The sequence below is a fragment of the Apus apus genome, chromosome 4 (genome assembly GCF_020740795.1).
Source record: "Apus apus isolate bApuApu2 chromosome 4, bApuApu2.pri.cur, whole genome shotgun sequence".
Classification (NCBI taxonomy): domain Eukaryota; kingdom Metazoa; phylum Chordata; class Aves; order Apodiformes; family Apodidae; genus Apus; species Apus apus.
In genome coordinates, this window is record NC_067285.1 from 55,065,970 (window position 1) to 55,083,185 (window position 17,216).

The following is a 17,216-nucleotide window of genomic DNA, read 5'->3' on the forward strand; positions in this document are numbered from 1 at the left end:
GTCTCTCAGCAATCACACAGTGAGCATTTACACTCCCTAGGCAGCCTTGAGAAGGTCACTACTTTCCTATATTCATCCTGCTTCTGAGAAATGGACAAATCAGCACTAAACCATAATGTTAAGTCAAACCTCTTATTTCAGCCAAAGCAGAGCATACAGTATTTTCTTAAAAGTTGCTAAATATAGCTATTGCTAATTGGGGTGAGTGGCAATGAAAAAGGCCTCTGAGATGTTTGGTTTAGGGCATTATGAGCTTGCACCATAGTCAACATTTCAAATAACTTTTTCATACATTCAGTGCAAAGACTCAGCCCTTCCTCCTTGTCAAAGGTTAGATGTACCTTTCTCCTCTGGTGTGCCAGAAGGCAACTGTGTTTATCAGAATGTTATATCTAAGCTTTCATTAATATGTGTGTGAAAGTAGATTAAAATTGATTTCATACAGTCCCCCAGAAATGAAACAAGTAAAGCATGCAATTTTGTGTACCAGCTGCATGTTATGTAAAATCTAGGAAATCACACAGTCACCACTGGTATAAATACATGGAAAGGTTTGCAAGGAAGTGGAATATCATCAGGAGCTCAATTCTATCCCTCCCCTAAGGCACACCAAATACATTTAAAAGACAGTAAACTAGCTATATTTTTGGAGCTGCACAAAACCAGATGCTCTTTGGTAAGTTCAGTGGGAGTCACTTCAGAAGGAATCTTATGGTACAAAAAAGCAAATGACAAAATGTTGCCACTAATTTAGGTATCTGGAAAGTGACAAGAAATGGCATAGTTGTCTGTATCTGGGATTTCTGGGAGATTTTATTAGCCTTTCTCAGGTGACATCAATTCCACTTGATGTCAAGTCATTTGATCAAGTCCACTGTACTTCTGGATTGTGCCTACACTGACAACTTGTCCATGTCTTGCAAGTTCACTACTTAGTATTGTTGTCATATAGGATTTATGGACTAAGATAACTATGTGTAGGTACACGCTCAGAAATGGAAATATTTTTGAGGCAATGTATATTCCTGAGTTTAAGCTTGATTTGTTTACTAAATACATACATGAAGCCTCAAAGCCATGTATCAGTGCTTGCATTCCTAACCAAGATGCCCTCTACAGTCTCTTTAACTCCCTTTCACAGCAGTAAAGTCTGAACTTTGTTCAAGTGAAAAAAATACATTTTTACCTATCTTGATTAAAATTCAGTATATATTACTTTTATTTATATTTCAGATATTTCTGGATTCTACTTTGAAAAAATACTGAGCAAGCAGGTTCTAGAGTCACAAAAAGAGGCAAAGTTAGCAACAAGTAGTGGTTTGGATCTTGTCTCTTCAATAATGTGTTTTTACAAAAAGCTGCTTTTTTTTTTTTTCCTCTCACATTTTCAACTCTGCATAGAATATCATAATTGATTGAGCACCATTCATCTTTTATTTTCCTGCACAGAAACTTCAATCCAAGCGTACTGACAAAAGTTTTTGGCTTTACTGCAGGGAGAGTTTAAAAGGCTCCTGGTGCTATACACTCTATGCTACGACAGGACCCAGAAGTCAGCTTTTGTTCTCTCTCTGTTTGGAGCAACCTTGAGCAGATTCCCTCTGAACAGTAACAAGAACTGCAAGTCATAGATCAGGGGTAGCTAGGCATGCTGATGTGAGGAAACACTGAATCACCCATCTCAGTCACTTTGTATGCCTCAAATCCCTGGGAAGCAGGACCTTCTTGTTTCCCTGTGGATGAACCTGGCCTCTTTGGAGCTGAGCAGCTCTGAAGTCATCCTCAGCAGTTTCTCTTTCTGCAGGCCACTCTTTACATCTGCAAACCAACCCCATTTTGGACCTTGATATTGACAATTCACCCGAACCTCTCACCAGACAAATGGAGTTCAATGGCCTGGTATTTGTAATCCTTTCCATAAACTCCTTATCTTTTGCTGTTTTCAGGGCATACAAAGTACACACTGATAAATAATCAGGGAATTGGAGAGGACTGGGAACTTCCTGTACATTTCTGTTGCTACCTGCTGTGGTATGATTTCCTACAACGCGTTGCAGTGACTTAGGCTAGACAGTCAGGAGGCAGAGGACAGAAGAATTCATAGTGAGCACTGTGAATTAGTGCTGAAGATTAGAAATAGGGAAGCTCTATTCCTATGCTCATTGGACATTTCCACGTCCCACACACTGCCTGTGAAAGCAATGGCACACTCTTCAGTGGAACCTGCTGCTTCAGAACCACAGGTGTTATCAGGAAATGTAAGAAATAGCAGATGGAAAAATTGCTGGTCTGAGGAAAAAGCTACCAAAAAACTCCAGTTCTGAAATGACAAATGACCAATTACTGCTAGCAAATTTCAAAACACTGTCTTTGCATTAACTGGTCAAAGTTTTGATAACTCCCAGAGCATTCATCTTTTCTGTACATAGTATGCCACATACTAAGATTCCCTACAAGAAACCACATGGATTTTTTCATGTAAAGGACTGAACAAAATATTGTGGGGAGATGTGGGAGTTTAATCTTGCAAAAGTGCAATATTAAAAAAAAAATAAATTCTTAAATATTATAGTAACAATACAGAGGGTATCATAATATATGAAAAGCTCTTTATATACCCTTAAACCTGAAAGCGATGTGACAAAACTAAAGTCAGCCTTGAATCTGGCACAACTCCTAATTTTAAGTTAAAATTGGAGTAAACTACTTGGAGAAACTCCTTCCTTCTGGCTAGATACAGTATATTTTGTGTAGTTTCTTAAGTTTCAGGTGTTTAGAATACATTCTGTTCACATCTTAGCTAAACATCTTGTTTTCTCTATTTATATAGAAATTACTCACTACTGAGCAATTTTTACCTTTGTCATGAAAGCTCTGAGCATTAAGAGACCAGTTGCATCACAGTAGAATGAAACTATAAAACAGTATTATCAAATGAGAAATATGGCGCATGTCATGGTAATTGTATTTAAGTATTAAAGAGAAAAAAAAATGAAATAATATTGATGGAATGCATATAATTACTCCATTGCATTCTTTCCTCTTTTAGCCCTCTCTTTTGTATGCCATTTCTTTTTTACTAGGACTTAGTTATTTGCATCATCTTACAGCTTCGGATCTAATTCTGCTTTCCTGAAAGCTTCAACTACAAATGGCAAAGTGACCCCAAAGCAGGCTGTTAGCTTTAGAGAGGGTGACTACACGGACTAAGACTGAGATCTCAACAAACTGTTTTGACAAACAGCTTTGAGGAAAAGAATACACCTCCCAGCCAGGTGATTCAGTTTCATTATTGTAATATAACATTTTGGATCTTCAAGCCACTGTTCTGGCATTTTTTTTGAGAAAACATTTATAAACCACTTGTCCAGAAAAATTAAATATTAAAAATTTGCTTGGCACATGTATTTGAATTCTATGCTTTGAACTAAGACTGGCACAGCTTGCAGGAGAGAAACCTGACCTATGAATCCTGATGAAGACATGGCCAGTGCAGCCACAGGCATGCAAATCCTCAAAAAACTTTTCCCAGCCTGGCTAATTGGCTAATTTAGACAGTGCCCTGTTCAGCACGTGAAACCTAACAGCTAAATGTTCCTGCCTCCCAAGGCACTGCACTGGCTCCAGGTACCCTGCTCAGGAAGTGCCCAGACAACTAAAATCAGCACTGAACTTCAAAAAAGCATTTTCATAGAAATTTTTTCTTGCGGGAACTAGCTAGGAACTTCAATAATTATTAGATTCACTAATAGTTTTGTGGATTTTGCATGTAGCTCCCTACATCAGAGATCACTAAGACAGTGTGGACCACAAGAGTTTTGTACTTCGGCCATTCCACACAGTGTTGATTAATACAGAGAGAAATAACAAGCATAACTATGGTGTCTATGGTGAAGACATGCCTTTCCAGATGTTAGCCAGCTTTTTTTCACACACATTTATTTGATTTTGTGTAGGATTTTCTGTATCTATCATGCAATTCAAGGAGCAACTCTTAATCCTGGAAAACTTTTAGGCTGCAATACTGCAAATATTTTGTCCGAACTGGATAGTGCTTGTTCATAGGGCACTAAAAAGCCACCTAAGATCATAGGTTCCCCACATGAATCTCAAGTAAGAACCACATCTTCCTCTGTGATATTTTTCCCCACAGATTTAGAAACATATTCCAACTTATTTTAAGCACTAAATCCCTTTGCCTTTGTTTTGTTTTTTCTAACTTAGCAATTGATATGGTTTTGCTTGGAAACACTAGCTCTTTAAACAGGAATAGTTCATGTGTTGTGGCAATAGTTGATAAATTATAACATGCCAGAAATATTGTGCATGCTTCTGAAAGGTAGAATATTAATGTCTCTCCAGATGTGTCTAGAAATTAAATAGCATTTTTAAGATGACAGAAGTTTTTAATAACTGATTTGAAGAGCCTATAATTTAGGACACATTATAATTTACTAGGAGAAAAAGGGACAGATGATCTATAGTCCTATGGCAGCAATGAAGCAGAAGTTGCCTAGATTTTCCAAAGGCACGTATTCCCACCTAGTAACTCTAGGTTGCAGTGTTCTATTGCAGCAATAACTGCCACATAATCATTTCAGACTTGAATATTCGTTTATATGCTGCTACAGCACTGGTGCAGGACAGTTCTCAAATTCAGCTATGTTTATAGTTTGTTGAAGATTGTAAATGCATCTTCTCAGCATATATAAAAAGCAGAGTTAAATAATTCCCTCATGATACAAGTTCCCCTCTGTCCTCTCATGCTCAGGAGTAAAGCACACTGCTTCTGGCCACTATCACTAGAATCAAGGCTCTCACACCAGCTCTTGGCGTGCATTAATGGTGAATGTCATTGGGATGACTGGGATGCGACTCCTCAGAAGCAGAAGGCTGCGTTTCCCTGAGTTAGCTACTCCAGCTGCAACACTAGGAGTAGGGAGAGCCAAAGTTGTACTGGCTTATCAGCTCTTTACATCCACTCTGTCACCCAGAGGAAGAAAACAACAGTTCTTTCATTTGCTGTGCATAAATACATAAGGTTGATAATTGAGGGTGTAGTAGTTCACCCCTGCAGCAAAAATTAAAAGACAGCAGGAACACTATAATAAAAGATACTCAGGAAGAGACACTATTTAGATTGTAAATACTGTCCTCTGCACCTGCCTGTACATTTGGGTTCAGATTCTCTAAAAAGGTTGGAATTCTGTTTAAAAAAACCACAACATCATTATGTTTATCAGAGCATAACGTATTATCAGAGCACACGTCAAAGAAGACCCCCATCTCAAGATTGCTTTGCAAAAGAACTGATACTGAGACACTAAGTGAGAAGAGCATAGTGCAATTCCATCCATAAGCATTTAGAAATGCAGCTAAAAAAAAATTAGGCCTGACCTGGTTCAATTGAGGGCCGTCCTGAAGAATGGCCCTCATTCTGCAGGAACTCTTCAGGAACTGCCATTTTTTTGCAGGCTATGGAAAATCCAGCATTTTTGTATAAATGTCCATACCACATTGATCTGGAAAAGCCTTCCTCCCACTTCTTCAGTCTTGTTCCTGTAGCACTACTTCCTTCTCAGCTGTTCAGTGACAGAGCTAACACCAATTCCAAAGGAATTAATTTCATGAGTGTCCTGGTTTAAGCCAGGACCGAACCAATTTTCTTTCTAGTAATTTTACTTTTCAGTTAAGTGTCTTCTAAGTTGCTGCACTTGCTGAAATTAACAGCATGATATTCAGTCAGTGTCTGCTTCTAGGAACAGTAATGCTTGTTGTTTATAGTTACTGATGGAGAATGCTGTGCAGAACCAAGGCCACTGCTTGGTTCTGAAAAACATATTATGTTCCAGAAACAAAAGTGAGTGAATGGGTTACACCTGCAACCCTCCTGTGGGGAGAAGAGGATGAGACAGGTGATAAAAACTGATCAACCCATGTGTGTCATACTCAGTATAAATTTGAGGGATCATGAGGGTCAAGCTCTCTTCACCATGGCTGGTGTCCTGAGAAGACTCCATCCATTTGTCTGCATTTGATCCCTATCCATGTGTTCCTGAATCCATGCCTTCCTGCATCCAGCTTCCATTAGTTGCTGACTCCAGGAGCTGGGACATTCCCAGGGCCTGCCCTGCAGCCTTGGTGGTGACATGAGTGTTACTAGAGGTGGCAAAACGTAATATTGCTTTTGCATATATTTTAATATATTTGTATTTATTTTTATATATATATTTGAATATATTTTATTATTTTCTTTTCATAATTACTGTTTCATTAAAGGTGTGCAGTTTAGTTTCCAACCCCTAATCTCTCTCCCTCATTCTCTTTCCCTTTCTGAAAGAGAGAGGGGTTAATAGAGAGCATCTGTCCTTCATTTAATTTGTGGCCTAGCCTTAAATTGTGACAGTGAGCAAACTTACAGGAAAGCGAAGGGCACACCAAACCCAAATTTCTTGTTGGCTGTTGTACAGCCACACAGGACATTTCAGTGACCCTGCTTCAGATCAGGATGGGGTCATGTTTGAATTGTAAGTTATCCTATTTTATTTTCTAAATGACATTCATGCATCTGCTTTCACTTTACTGTTTGCATTATGGAAGTTATTCAAGTTCTTTGTCACTGCACTTATAATATGAAATTACAATTTAGCTCATCAGTGAGAGTAATTGCCAATATCCTTCCAAACAGTCTGTGTCCACTACAAATGAAACTTGCATAAATTAGAAAGGGCTATTTTGCTTGTAAGAAAGTATGAGAATAATTTAGGCCATAAAAAAACACCTGATGTGGCCAGTAGTGTTTAGATGACTGTAAAATGTCCTTTGTGTAATTAGGAAGCACATTTTTGGTAATAAAGAAAATGAATGAGAAATAAACGTTGAGGGAGTGCAGGCGGTATTGCCACCCTATTGTAATATAATACATACCAACACATCATTTTAATATACAACTACTGTAATGTTTAGAACACTTTTTATACTAAACTAGAAAATCATTTTAACTTCAGAAATGCTAGAAAAATGCAATTCTTTTTAAAAAATTAAATAAATCCAGAGACCTAGTTAAAAAAAATAATCCACCCTATATACAGTGTTTCCATCTTGCAGAGTTCAAAGGAAACGGTTTGGAAAGTGATTTCTGAAAAAAAAATAAAAAAATTAGTGGCTCTTCCTCTTAATTAATAACTAAAGCTTTGTGTGCTTGTTTTTGACTGCTTGTTTATACATTTCTCCTTGTTGAGAGACTTCTGACAAATTATAATATAGCAAAGGTATCACATCAAAAAGAAAAGACAAATGGAAAACAATCTGTTTTCTTCCAGTTTTAAACAGTGGCAAGTATGAGAGACTTTAGGATCCCAAGTCCAAATACATATAGTCACATGCATACTTGGAATTATTTACTCTCATACTTAGAAAGAGCCAGAGTAAACTGAAGAAACTGAGGTGTTCATGACCACTCCTGTCTTAGAAGTAACCTTATTATAAAACAATAAATGACTACGTTCCTCTGGTTTATTTACCCAGGCTGGTGTTCTTCCCTCCAGTGCTTGGGCCTCCTTTTCACTGACATTTTTCTGCTGTCACAGCAAAAATTCCAGCCAAGTCTGTACTTTCTCATTTTGTCTTTCAAATCCTGCCCATGTTTCTAACAGTTGCCGGCTGAGGCAGATTTCACGTCCAATGTTTGCACAACTGTTTATAAAGTGCTGTTAACACTCTGTACTTACAGAGACAGAGTAGAAGTAGGGTGAGTAGCAGCTTTTCTGGAAATACAAAGTCATGTGGGAGAACCAAGAGCCCCTAGAGAGCATGAAATAATGAGTTCTGCTTTTTTGTCTTGTGTTAAATTGCTGGAAGGTTCTTTGCAGTGTTAGTGACTCCAAACCAGATCCTGTACAGGAGCTAGTTGGCATGGCTGCATTTCACTTTGGTTCCTCCTGTGCAGAATGGACACTGGAGCCCAGCATTGAATCACAGAATGCAGGGTGCAGGGGGGCTGAGAAATGGCAACAAGCTGCCTGATGTAAGTAATTCCTCATGCAGCCATCTAGAACTATTCTATGGAACACTCAGTTCTGGTCCTTGTTTCTCTCTCTTGTATGATAGTGGTTCAAGACACAGAAGCCTTTTTTAGCTCCTTAACTAGATTTTTGGAATCTGGTTGTAATAGAATATCCCAGCACAGAAAACGAAGTGGTAGGGTTCACCAGGTTTTATAAATAAAGTTCCTGAATACAGTGTTATTTCACTGAGAAAAAGGAAGGAAATGCTCAACTCTAGAAACTCATCTTTTCCTCAGTTAGGAGACAGAGCCACTTCTAAAACCCTCTCATGTAGCTGCAGAATATTTTTACCACCTCACATACTGTGATGTGCACAGAATAACAAACCAGCATAAGAGGACAAAAAGAAGATTGCATGGAGAGGAAGTAACTATTGTCACTGTTGACTCTGGAGTGCATGAACTTTACACAAGTACGTGATTGTTCCTGCAAACCTGAGAGTACTCTTAGAGAGCTACCGAGCCTCATTGTCAGGACATTAAATTTTAGCTCAAGGCAGAAACATTTTTCATCATCAAATGACTAAGGACTTTAGGATTACAGCTGCCATGCCCTGAGATTATCATAGGCACTAAACCCACACTTAACATAAAAAATCCACAACTTTTGAGTTCAGCACAATTTGTGATTTTTTCAGCTTCTCTATGAAGATCCTCTCTTGATGCCACGTGGGCAGCTGACACCTCCCTGCCCTGTTGTCCCACAGCAAGCCAGATGCTGTCCCTTTCGGTGAAATACTTTTCTACGCTGCCAATCCTCTGCCATGGCTGTGCTGTTCTCTCCTGCTGTTCCCTGAGGGGCAGCTTCTCTTTCCCCCCTCTAGTGGCTGCCCTGGTAAAATACTGTTTAGGCTGCAGAGTAGAGGAGCAGATACAGCATTTGCTTCCAAGATGAGCAACTCTGAGCTATGGTTGGGAGGATACATTGCAAAAGGGGAAGGGACTGTGCAGAGGCAAGGGTACAAATTGTGCACTTACTTCCCTTTATGGAAGGATAGGAAGTAACATGCATAAATGTTGCTGCTTGGGACAGCAAGCAGCTGTCTTTCATGTTTGGCGGTCACTTGCCTGCCTCGTAAATCACAGGCATGTGTCTTTCCCCATGTTGGCTTTGTTTGGTCTTCTTTCCCCTCAAGTTTGAAAATTGCTCAGAAATGGGAAATTTCTGATTTGGAAATGCCTGCTGTTTGTAGTGAGAATAATTTCCACATTGTATTTGGTACAACCGTAGCCCTACATTATTATGTAACAACTGAAAGTAAAACAGAACGAGGAGGGGCTGGAGCCTTTGCCGCTGTCACTGCTGCAAGCTTAATCTTAACTTCTTCTGTGCCAACTTGCTACACAGCTTTTCCAAGACTTGTGAGTATTTTACAACTTTTAACACCCTCTTGCTTTTCTCCTTTCTTCTATTTTAAACATGAGGGAACTCTTATTTCTTAGCTTCCAAGCATTTAAAGTTTTTTTAAAATTTTCTGTAAGATTTGTTACAAATATAAAAGATACAGTTTAAGTATTGTATACAACCTTTCACCTAGCACCTGTTTCTCTGTTTCTGCTGTGTGAGACATTAGCAAGTGCAGAGAATTGGTGCTAACCAGTGAAAATTTGTCATTGTTTTCTAATAAATTCACAAAGCAAAAATGAGGAGAAAATACACACTGGTGTGAGCCTAGTTAAGATAGGAAGGACAGGGATAAAGAGCTGGGAGAAAAGTTATTTACCATCTAAATGTATACACTTGGAAGAGCATTAAATGCAGGCAGGGAGCTGAAAATCTGCAGTCACATGAAATCCTGCTGAAAATAGTGATACAGAGATACTGTAGCTGATAGTAATCAGCAAGGGAGGTATTAGCTGGCAGTAAACCCGAGTAAGCAAATACACTCGCACTGTTAAAAATACTACTTTCCACTTAATGAAACCAAATGGTAGGAAGAAAAGGATGTGTGAGGCAGAAACTTGTGAAGGACTGTATTGTTAAGACCTGCAAATTGACCCTTGTAGAAGCCAGTAATAGGAAATTCTCCTGAATGTGCACAATCATTACCTTGTGATTCCTTCTGTATACAGCAGACATATTTGTGCTGCTTAATTTTAAAAAAGTCTGATATTGCAGAACAAATTCCTGATTATAATTACAAAAATATGTTTTGCTGTACTTTCCAAATAGTCAATTTTTATTTACAATTTGAATTTATTTTGCATGTTCTAGATAAATCAAAAGGTATCACTTGGTTGTTTTATCTTGGAAGGAGATACTTAATTTGAGATCAATTTAGTACAAATGATCTTTCTAGATCAATAGAGGTATTAAATTCATTCTTTGGGAGCCTACTGGGCTGCTCTAAATGCTAGGAACATGTTGTATGAATTCATAACCTGTCACAATTATTTTAGCTCTGCAAGCTCAAACAATGAAGGTCAGCTTTGCCAGCTCTTTACAAGGTAATATTATACCCTGCTGTCTTCAAGAATGTTTTAATTCTCTGGGAAAAATAATACTATTGTCAGATCCATTCTGACGCTTCCTAAATATTCACTGAAAACAGAGAGGAATCACGAGGGACAGAGATGTAAGCTGATGCTTGAGTAGTATGGATAACATAATGCTGGAATTTTTCTGAAGATTGAGAAGTCTCTCTCACTTTTGCTTGCTGTCTCCTGGCTTTGCAAGGAGAGAAGCATCTTCCAGGCCATGGCCAGTAATACATTGGACACAAACTTTCCTATGTCAGGTGTAGGGTTCTGTCAGCCAAATGTTTTTCCCTACTCTGAGGCTCAGGGAGTTCAGCCTGCTGCAACCAGCACAGCAGGGAAGAAGACAATCTGGAACAGCTCCTCTGTGAGACACACTCTTCTACCAAAAGAACATGTTTTGTGGTGTAAAGAACACCACTGTTCTGCAGGCCAGCACAGTGTTACTGCTTGCAGGGAACAGTAAAGCATAGCAGCCCAACCTCAGTTCTTGGAACGAACTTGTTAGTTTGCATGGAAGCACACACTGTATTTCTCTTGGTTTTGCACATGACATGCTCTTGTTACATCCTCTACTTCATCACAGCACCGTTAATAGGAGCTAAACCCCAGGAATGTAAATACTCATGCATTCATGTTTTTCATGAGGTCTTTCTGTGCATTTATAAACTCATAACGGAGGACAGTGACTTTAAAGCTTATTTTAACTACGTGACTATAATGCACTGCCAGTTCTCTACACCAAATTATTGCGTGTTAGTTAAAGCAAGAACATCTCAAACATGTCCCTTAGAACTGAATGCATGCAAAAATATTTCTAATTTTCAAAAATATTTTATGTAGTTGCTCAGCAATTGAGGTGGAAAATGCATTATCGGCTACTTATTATTCAAAGAAATGTGCATGAAGCAGCACCTTATTTTTTTACAAGTTGTTCCCAAATTTAAAGACATTCTTCTCACTCAGCCCAGATTCCTGGTTCCCATTTCATAGGCTTTGATAGGACAAGAGTTCACTCCAGTAATAAATGCTGACTTATTTGCAAACAAGCTGTTGCATTTGTCTCTGCAGGGACCACACTCTGATAGAAAGCATTATTAAGAGGTCCTCATGGGAACATATGCTTAAAACTTTTTGAGCTGGAGTTCAAAGGGATAGGTTGGAGGTCCCCAGTAGCTAGACACAGATTATTCTTTCACTGAAAAGAATAATTCTGATTCTATACTCTTTATCCCAGATCAACTTACCTTCTCACTGCTTCTGTGCCCAACACTGAACCTTAGCTGCTGGTCCCCATCTCAAAGGTTCCTAAAGGCTGTTCTGCTCTTGCTGGGTCAATGTTGTTCTTAAAACAGGTGCTGTGAACCTGAAGGAAGGACTATATGAGAAACACATTGTTTCAGCCAAGCTGTCTGTACTGTATCAGTGTAAGCAGAGATCCCACTTGACCAGGGCTTAGCACCACCTTTGAGATAATATTCTGTATGTCTCTGTAAGAGTTCTATTATGGGATTTCTCCCACATCCTTTAATCAATCTGGGGCCTGTTCTCCACCACCCATCAGGATCCATGGGCAGCTGGGGCCAGATTTTTACACCATGATGACAACACAAAGATTTCAGGCATCTCAGCAGCTAATAAATGCATTCTGTCTTCCGGACATAAATTAATGTACTTTTATAAAATAAGTAAACTGAGTGAAGAGCAGCAGAAATACTTGGAAGCCCGCAGATGTACTATATAATTAAAGTGTTGTCCTTGCCAGTAGGTTATTATGAGCAGGTAGCAAGATATATGCATTGTTACAAAACATCTTACAGTATTTCACTCTGCAACAGATGAGCTATGTCTTTAGTGGCAGCATAGGGTGATCACTCAGTCATTGTTGCCATTATAGCTGCTATAAATTACAACTTAACAGTTTAATAGTTTATCAATTTACTCCAGTGCCAATGCTTAAGAATTCTTTACTAAAAAATGGCTGGTTTTTTGCCCACTGAGGAACTGTTTTTAAAAGCCTGCTCTATAAAAATACCTGTAGACTAGGATGGTTGACCCTGTGACTGTTAAAAAAATCTTATACTAAAATTGCTAAACTAGCCCACTCATGACCAGAATTTATCAAATGTTTTAGCGTACCTTTTTGTAAATAAAGATAAAATTGAAACAAATTTTCTGGCTGTAATTTATTTTTGAGTAGAGGGATCACCATGTTCTAAACTGTTAGCCAAAAATGGGTCCCACTGCACCCGGCTGCAGTCCCTGCTAGGAGGCTGTGAATGTCAAATGCTTAATAATTTTCTTCCCTAGAGTTTAAGCTACTAATAAAAGGATGGTGTGGAGAAGTTTATTGTCTCTGCTGGAGAAAGGACTTGAGCTCATCAGTGATGTCAGGTCACCATCTGCTACCAATCCTGTATATGCAGATACAAAATATGACGACATAGTTGTTGAGCTAATGATCCTGTGAACAACAGGTGCAGTAGAAAACCTATTTTATGTAAAGGAATAACTACACTGACAAGGTTTCACATATCTTAAATATCATAGTGACTGTTAACATGATGATAACTATTGTTAACACAAAAACAATTATGTAATTCATTATGGAAAATTAGGCATTGATTCTGGCCTCTCTTGCTGCTGAACTGGCTAATTAAGAATTATAGCACCTGTCCCAGAGGTCTGTGTGTCTCTCCAGCAAGTGACAAAGTGTCACCATCTGTCTTCCTGCAAGAAGTCGAAACCTTACCTGCCCTTCCAGGATGAAGGAGAGGTATTGCAGGAACATGGAAATCTATGGGCTGACATCTGAAAGCTGCAGCTGGTTACTGCAATGAACCTGCTTGTAAGAGAAAAAGGTATCAACATGAGCACACTTGCTAAAAAAAACCTGTATCTGTTTGTATAAACGATACTGGCTCTCTCCTGAGACACATAGTCTCAGTTTGGATGTCATATTAGGCTGTTTCAAAGCATCTTAAAATAAGATATCTGCATACCTGTTAAAACAAAGTGCAATGTAGTGTGCTTTAAAGAACATGGGAATAGGAGTTATAGCAACTCTCACAGGGTCATCTATTGCAGCCTGTTTCAGAAAAACAGAAAGTATGGTTCATTTCTCTGCTAATACTTTGGTAATAGTATGATTGTTAGGTGGAATTTTCCTGTATGCTGCTTCTTGGAAGGGTAAATAGATCAGTGTTCCACATTCTTGAGGCTAGATTAGTCCTGCTACTAGAGTTGACATGATTAGTTGTACTTTAGGATTGCCACACGCAGCATAGATCACTGCTGGGCAGCAGAGGGGATGGGAAGGAGAGTGGCACTAGGAGCCCACCTGGGATTACTCTGCTTCTTGTTCTTAGCCTGGGGATTCCAAGTGTCAACCTGTCCTGCAATGACCAACACTGGATGCTGGTTACAGAAAAAGTAATCAGATTGGGGTCTACATGCTGCCTTGCTGCTTGCAGCTTTCACTAATGGTTGGGTTTTTTCCAGGAGCTTGGCCCATTCGGTGTGCAGAATCCATTTTGTTCATAAATCCTGTGAGAGAAAAAGGAAATTGTTACATGATACTGTGATTAAATATTTAATATCTTTTAAAAATTATGAGCTCATGGGAAGGCAAACAGCATGGGATAGAGTTTCAAGTTCTTGAACAGAATATGCTTTAGTGTTCCTAAATCCTCCTATGTCTGCTACACTCAACCTTTCCTCCATCCTTTCATCCAGACTGTATTAATTCTTTGCTGTGCTCTCCGTTCAGTCATGCTCCCTGAATTCCTCTGCTGTGTACCAGCAGCATCACTGATTTCTGTTCCTCAGCCTTCATCACATTGTTCCTGCAGGAAGTCTTTATTTTCATACAAAGAGTTCTGATCACCTCTGAAGCTTTAAGATGCAGTATGTTCATTGTGAAGAGACTGCTGGAGACCAACTACACAGTGCCAACAAATCTCTTCTGCAATTGTGTAAACTTAGCCACTCATGACTTGGACAAGTTTATTTAGGTTTTTCTAGGTTGCCAAACTTAACACATTACTAAAAAGAGCAGCTGTAGTTAAATGGTTATAAACGTGTTCTTTATAGGAAATAAATGTATATTTCTGCTAATTAGTTTTTGGAAATGACTGAACTACTCTTGATGGGACTTACAAGAAAATCACTAGGCTAAATAAGCCATTCAGTGCAGGAAATTTCAGCTCTCACAGTTTCAGCTTGACCAAACTAGAAGCAACAGACAGCAAGCCTTACTGTTTGAGAACCAGTTGCAGAAGGTAGGAAGATAGTAGGCAATAGCCTCTTTGCATATATGGAAATAGGACTGTGTTCCCAGCCTGTACCTTTGAAATCCTCAGTGTTTAACTTAATTTCCTAATAAAATAATGCTTATGCAATCACATATCTGTACCTCCCTCCTCCATCATAGTACTTTTTAATTCAAAGCTTAATCTCATTGAATAATTTACACCAGAAGAAGGCATCTACATGTCATCTCTTCCATCCTCTCACCTAAAGCAGAGCTGACTTTGACATTAGAGCAGGTTGCTCCAGGCTTGGTTGATTTTTAAAAAATATCGATGAGGATGGAGCTTCCACAACTTCTCTAGTCAGCCTTCTTCACAAACTTCTTTCTTGTAGATTGTGTTGGGACTGCTCTTATGAAAAATACTAATATTAATGTCCAAATACAGTGTTCTGTCAACACATCTTCATTCTTTTCTACTCTGTCTCTTCAAGGTCTTGGTGTGAATACAAAACCAGTAGTTTGAACAAAAAAAATTTGCTTGTTTCTCCAACCAATGCTAACACTTGCAAGTTTGAAAGTGAATCTTAGAAAAAGAAAAGTTTCTAAAAGAGATGGGCAACATTCCAATCAGGTTTTATTGTGTCATCTGTAAAAAGTTAATACAAAGGGGAATGGACTGGTTAGACAGCTGCCATGATCATTACTATGCTCATTACTGCTTTATAGGAATTAGCCCTTTATAAAAGACAGAATTATACTGATGTTAATGACTTTAATACCAGCTAACTTGGGTACAGCCTCTCTTCCAATTGCCATCAGAAGTAAAAAAAGTTCTCATTTGATAATAATATAACTCTTTTTAAAAGTATGTGTTTTCCATTAATTTAGAAAATTTAAATGGGAATCGTAAAAGTTATTTGAGAAATTTCAGTGGCTTTTTGCTTTGAATGCTCTTAATAGATAGGCTGAGAGCCTCTCAGAACTCTTGCAACATTATTTATACTTATTTTTCCACCTCTAGGTCCACAATGTCCCTGATGCAGATTCAGTGCTTCTGGTGTGAGTAATGTTCCAGCAGACAGGATGCTGGGGAGGGTGCAGCCAACATGAAACTCTGCTGGAACACTGAGCAGGACAGTAAGTGTAATTTAAACAACATGACATTTTAGGCAATCTCAGCAAACCTTTAAATGTTATTTTTACAGCCCAACAAGAAAACCGGGTAATACAGCAAATTCAAGGCTTGGAAGCATTTCCAGGATTGAGATCCCTAGCACCCTATAATTTTCTGCTTTGTTTTTTTTTCACTCTTCATTCATTCGTAGCAGAATTACATAGCAAATAGATCTGGATTTTTTTCTCATTTGTGTTTTGCAGAGCTTATTTGTGGTATAGCAAGTTCTAGCAGTTTTTCCCTCTTGCTTGGACTTAATGCCTATGTCTAGCTGACCTTTTGCAACATGTCAGGATCTAACCCCTCACCCTTATGGGTGTTTAATACAGGAGGAAAATCCTTGCAAGTGTCCAACCTCTGTAGTGTTCTTCAAGAGCTCCCCAACATGCTTTCTGGATAATTCTGTATCAGTTGCATTTCTAGTAAGCAGCCTGGCCAGGTGACCACAGTATAACCCAAAAGCCATTAGTGTATGGCACTTGGAACCTACCAGGTTTGCAGGCAGCTCTGCACTGGCAGGCCAGCCCTTTCCTTCCTCCAGGTTGGCTCCATTCCTGAGCTTATCGTTGAGGGACCTGGCAGCCTGGGGAGGGATTCTCCCACTATCAAATACTTGATGGTCCCACAGCAACAGCAGAGCAGAGAGCTGCCTGCATGGTACCTTGCCATGGAGGAGAAAACAGCATGCCCCAGCTGTAGGCCATCACCTGTGCAAGGGGTTCAGCAGGCTCCAAGGCAGGCACTGTGCACAGTCCTGTCAGGACAGCACCTCCACACGGCCTCTGCATGCCCATCTCACACAGCCCTCGCTGCCAGCGTGCTGCACTGTGGGTGGGTGCCTGTGCAAAGTCAGCCTGCCTAAATATGCAGGGAGGGGGAAAAAGCCAAACAGGAATTTCTCTGAATGGTCTTCATGCTAGTCGTGGCAGTGAAGTTGCTGCTAAGGACAGGGTGGAGTTTTTGCTGTAATGACTTTTGATCATTTTGGTGTTATCTCAAAGCTTCTTTAGCTTCTTTAATTTGAAACATGTAATTGCTCATACTTGAAACTATAGCTTATCTTTTCCAATGGCTTACCAGCTGCTTTTCTGCAGAAATGACAGAAAGATTTAATCACCTAAAAACTTAGTTAATAGTTGATTACCCAATAGCTTCACATGGCTTTGTGCAAAATGCCAGAGTGATTATGCCATAGTCAAAGCTTTTTACTAAAAGCAGGAAAAATATAGCCTTCCTCATCATGGAGA

At 39.1% G+C, this 17,216-nt stretch overlaps 1 protein-coding gene and 1 long non-coding RNA gene across 3 annotated transcripts in view; one reads left to right on the forward strand and one right to left on the reverse strand.

The window, feature by feature from the left end:
- LOC127383718 (uncharacterized) overlaps nucleotides 1–17,216 on the reverse strand; it is a 55,618-nt gene that overhangs the window by 36,160 nt on the left and 2,242 nt on the right. Inside the window, exons 1-4 of one of the 2 annotated variants that reach the window (XR_007889261.1) lie at nucleotides 15,059–15,137; nucleotides 13,884–14,089; nucleotides 13,296–13,385; nucleotides 11,791–11,909 (exon numbers count right to left, since the gene is read on the reverse strand). This is a non-coding gene — a long non-coding RNA (uncharacterized LOC127383718). Of the gene's footprint in view, nucleotides 1–11,790; nucleotides 11,910–13,295; nucleotides 13,386–13,883; nucleotides 14,090–15,058; nucleotides 15,138–17,216 lie in introns of those variants that run through there. The other variant, XR_007889260.1, reaches the window with a different exon arrangement.
- Nucleotides 9,121–17,216, forward strand: part of IL15 (interleukin 15) — a 33,196-nt gene continuing 25,100 nt past the window's right edge. Inside the window, exons 1-2 of the mRNA XM_051617091.1 lie at nucleotides 9,121–9,427; nucleotides 15,817–15,932. The gene's annotated coding sequence lies outside the window, so the exon portion shown is untranslated. The remainder of the gene's footprint in view (nucleotides 9,428–15,816; nucleotides 15,933–17,216) is intronic.